Source organism: Polistes canadensis, unplaced genomic scaffold (genome assembly GCF_001313835.1).
Source record: "Polistes canadensis isolate GaletaPanama2010 unplaced genomic scaffold, ASM131383v1 scaffold_208, whole genome shotgun sequence".
Classification (NCBI taxonomy): Eukaryota; Metazoa; Arthropoda; class Insecta; order Hymenoptera; family Vespidae; genus Polistes; species Polistes canadensis.
Genome location: NW_014569755.1, coordinates 274,112 through 279,145, shown reverse-complemented (window position 1 = coordinate 279,145; position 5,034 = coordinate 274,112). Strand labels below are relative to the sequence as shown.

General features: G+C 29.4%; 1 protein-coding gene across 2 annotated transcripts in view; it reads left to right on the top strand.

Moving 5' to 3' along the window:
* LOC106789945 overlaps nucleotides 1-5,034 on the top strand; it is a 35,002-nt gene that overhangs the window by 5,383 nt on the left and 24,585 nt on the right. The window lies entirely within an intron of this gene.

Below are 5,034 nucleotides of genomic sequence, written 5' to 3'. Positions count from 1 at the left end.
TTTTTTTTTTTTTTTTTTTTTTTTTTTTTTTTTTTTTAATAAAATTATATACGATTTGATTTTCTAAATAATAAAATATCTTGATATGATTTTTATTTCGAAATCGTTTAACGAATATTACAACAACAATTGTAACAGTATTTATATCTACTTTAGATTTTGATCAGAATTAAAGAACGTCAAATTTGTTATCGCACTTATCGTAACAGTACACGCAATCGCGTATGCATGTATATATATATATATATATTATACATATATATTATACACATGAGTGTGTAAACACACGGGAAACCATTCTCGACGTCCTAATATAACAGTGTATATTCTGGAATTTGGATCGATACAGCAGCACTCTACAACTGACCGAACTATAACGTGCTTTCAATCGCAACCAATACAGAGAAAGAAGAAAAAAAGGATAGAATAAGAGAGAGAGAGAGAGAGAGAAAGAGAGTAAAAGGAAAGTAAAGAGAGAAAAAAAAAAAAAGGAAAAAATAACAACCCTTTTAACAAATGAATTTAAAAAGTAGACGATAAATCGAGTCAATGGTCTTTGTTTTATTCCATTACAAATTATGATTATTGAATTATCTTAAAACAAAATAATAAATATATCAAAGTAAACGACGCGCGATCTATTGAAAATTTTAATTAATTAAAAACACATATAATATTTTTGCAAATAAACTCTCTGACCATACATCTCTGATCATTTATATAAATTAATAAAGTAAATTTAAATGAAAGGGAAGAAAAAATTCAATTAAAAAATAATGTTTATCATTATGTATTGTGTTTATAAAATAGATCATTTTTTTATAAAAGAATTTTCTCATTCTCTCTCTCTCTCTCTCTAGTTTCTAATCACTCTGTCTTTCTAAGCTCTGAAATCGCATTTAACGAGAAATTCCAGAAAGAAATAAACGTGGTATTAGTTATCTCTAGAGAAGCTTCGTAGAAAAGGCCATAGTAGTTACGAATTCTCAACAAAGTTAATTAATTTCGTTAATTGAAACGAAAACACAAAGAGAATTTCTTTTTATTTTTATCCAACTAATCCAAAAAAAAAAAAAAATAATAAATTCACAAAAATGGGACGAATTTATTTTAAAGTTGAAGAAATAAAGATCGACAAAAATTTCGACCCTTCTTCTTCTTCTTCTTTCTCGTACTTCTTTTCTTATATTAACAAATTCAAATGAAATTACGCTCGTCGAGATATTATATAATTTAATTATCAATATTCTTGTCCACAAATATGTTATTAATATATAAGTCTCAAAGGGAGTTACAGACGGTTAATAAATCTTATGAACAATTAATTTGAACTAGTTGTACGTTTYSTCCCTTACTGGGGACTTCATCAGCAACTTGATCATTTACAGTTCACGTGTCAATACATATTATCTTTTTTACAGAGTCATACATTTCAATAAAACTTWACATATTACAATACAATTTGATCCTAAACACCTTATCTTATCACACGTAATCAAATACTGATTCTATCTAGATTAGTGTTTAATAATTTAGATATCTTCAGTATTGAAAATATGGTAAATATTTTTAATGCTAAAAGTGAATAAATTTTAATAAAACTTATATTAAAAATCGTATATATTGAAATTTATTATTTCACATATATATATTTACTTAACTTTAATCGATATAACAAAAAAAAGAAAAAAAAAACAAACAAACAATGAGAATCGATAGAGAAGATGGGAGGGAAGATAAAACACGAGTGTTTTTGAAACATTTCCATCAATGGTTGCCGAAAATCGTTTGGCGAAAGAGGGAGAGAGTGAGAGAAAGAGACAAAACGTATGTTTTTAAAACGTTTTTATTGATGGCCGTCGGAAAGAGAGAGATAGAGATAGAAATAGAGAGAAAGAGAGAGAGAGACAAATATAATATTTAGTATAAAGGTTGGAAAAAAGTTTCCAATGGTTCAAAAATAGAATGATTTATTCGCATGACTTTCTGACGACATTACGTAAAACATGAATATGTATGTTATATATGATACAGGAAATACGTTTTTCGATATTCGTTAGTCATCATTGCCACCATCGTATCCTTTCGCAGAAACAAATATAATTTCCAATTAAATAATAATATTCTCAAAAGTAATTTGTTTCTCTCTCTTTCTTTGTTTTATATATATATATATATTACATCGACGAAGATACGAAATGTTTATTAGATTTGTCGAAAATCGGGGTATTGATCTTATTCAAATATGATACTTCAACTTGTTCGTATAAGTTGAAAAAATGTATGAAAAAGTTAAGAATGTTTGGGTTTAGAGATTTTTTTTTTTTTTTACTATAAAATAATAAAAATATAATTACTCTTATACATTATTCAGCGCCTGGCGATAGGCAATACGTTCGTACACGCTCTCTCTCTCTCTCTCTCTCTCTCGTGTAATAAGTGACAATCGACTAATAGAAGCTTTTAGAAGAAAGGAAACTACATTATCGACGATATCTGATATGTTGCCTATCATCAGGCGACATTACTCTCATGTTAATGAAATTTAACACATAAATAATAACAATGAAGAGAAAATAAATACGTTGTGTTTTTTTTTTTGAAATCTTCGTTAATTTCTTGATTAAAAAAATAAAATGTTCGTTATATTTCATATATACATTGTAACAGATATTAAAATGTAATTATCAAAGTTATTATCGAACAATCTAACGATTGTAACAAAATAAATCGCAAAGATTTTCATTTGAATTGTTAAGTTTCATACGTAACATTGTATTCGAATGAGATCAACAAGAATTCATTACTTTCTTTTCATTGATTTCATCCTTCTTCTTCTTTTTTTTTTTCTTTTTTTTTCTTTTTTAATAAATCGTCGAGATATTAAATAAGAAGGAAGGAATTGAAAAGTTTCGCGCTCGTTTTGCATTGAAATTCTTCGTCATCCCTTACGTATTATTGTTTCTGACAGAAATTGTGAAAAACATTCTCGAAAATGAAATAATTATTTATTTCAGTTATATATATATTGCGTATATCTCATAAATCTCTCTCTCTCTGTTCTTACTTTTCATGGTATTTTGCATATACATAGAATATCTTTGGAGGAGGACAAAAGACAGGAGTGGTGGTGGAGGAGTAGGAGGAGGGACTTTACCAGTAACACGAAACATATTTCTTTATCATGACCACGTTCCATTATTTTGCACGAAACATTTAACTAGTTTCCATTTAGTCTTTGGTAAACAGTTATGAACGTTATCTAAAAATCGATTTAAACTCTCATAGATTATTTCGTCCTTCGCCTAGTACCCTTTAGAATAGAAAAAATCAAAAGGAAACATGAATAATATTGGATGGGAAAACATATATCTTGCTGTATAAGAAATCGTTCGATAATCAAGCTTGACCTAGAAAATTAAAGAGAGAACGAATAAGAGGAGAGAAAATAGAAATAAAGAAATAACATAGAATCGTAATTAAATTCGCGTAAATATATGCTTGACGCGCGAATAAAAGAAGAAATAATAAATTGTAATATCGAAAAAAGAGATATTAAAGAAGATTTAATATATATATATATATATATATATATATAATGTAACAGAATATTTAATAAAAAATAGAAGAAAAATAAAAGTGAAATAAAACGTAATAAGAAAGAGAGAGAGAGAGAGAGAGAGAAACAAAATAATAATAATAATAATGTATAGGGGGAAAGTAAGCGGGAGAACGATCAAACAAAAAAAATTAATCGATAAAACGGATTCGAATATAAGAAGTAAGGAAAATATTAAAAGTAAATAGGAATGACTAAGTAGATTTGGAAAGGTAAGGTAAGGTAAGAAAATCAAAATAAAAATGAGAAAGAGACAGAGACAGACATACAAGTAAAAGAAATAAGAAGATAAAACAAGAATGGTAGGGATTTGAAATAAGATAAGTAAAGGGGAGATAGGTAGGTAGGGTGAAAGGAAAAGAAACGTGTTCGAAATTAACGAAATAAATAAATAGGACACCGAAAGAAATAAAAAAAAGAAAGAATAAAAGAAGAAAAAGGGGGGTTTGAGGGGGAGAATAGAAAAGAAATAAGGAAAAAAAAAATGTAGGAAGAAGAAGGATAATGACGTAGACCGGAACGTATCCAGGAGCGTATCAAAAGGGGTGAGAGTGTAACCTGTTGCGGCGCACGCACATTACTGTCTCTCTCTTTCTTACTTTCTCTCATGGTCGCCCTTTTTCCAACACAGTCTAGGCAAGTCTATCTCTTCTTCTTCTTCTTCTTTTACTTTCTTCTCTCTCACACTCTCTCTCTCTCTCACTCACTCACTCTCTTATTCACTCACTCTTTGAGTTGAACTTCCCACCCCCCACTGTCAGCATCACCAACACCAACAAAACCAGTACTAGCATTACCAGGACTGCCACCACCTCCAACCATGTTCGCCGTTTCTGATTGCACACGAGCCCAGGCTTAGATAGAAGCAGAACGTTAGTCTGCTCTCACCAGCTCGTAGTGATACGAACGTTGCATTATATCTCTCCAGTTCATATATATATACTATTCAGTGTTTTACGTATGTGCGTATTTTTCTTTGTTTTTATTTTTAATTCGTAAATATATTTTGGAAATATAAGAAGATAAGTTGGTTTATAAACGCAAGTTGTTGCTTCATTCTATCTGATATTGAGATCTCGTGAATCGTTTAATATATATATATATATATATCTCTTTCTCTCTCGGATTCCCACTCAACCGGTTCTACTACATGGTCACACAATATTTGTCAGTGTGTGTGTTCACATATAAACTGGTTTTAATATTGTATTAGTAACGTATATATACATTCCAGCGTACAAAGTGTGAGATACGTTATGGTGGGGTTCGGAGTAGCGAACGTGCCAGAAATCCTGTCTGCGTTCGACCGATCAATACTACATATTTCCTTGTTTTTCATTAAATCAGGATAATATGAACAAAATTGATAGTATAAATTAGTGTCTTTTGAGATACTCTAGGCCATGGTTAAGAAA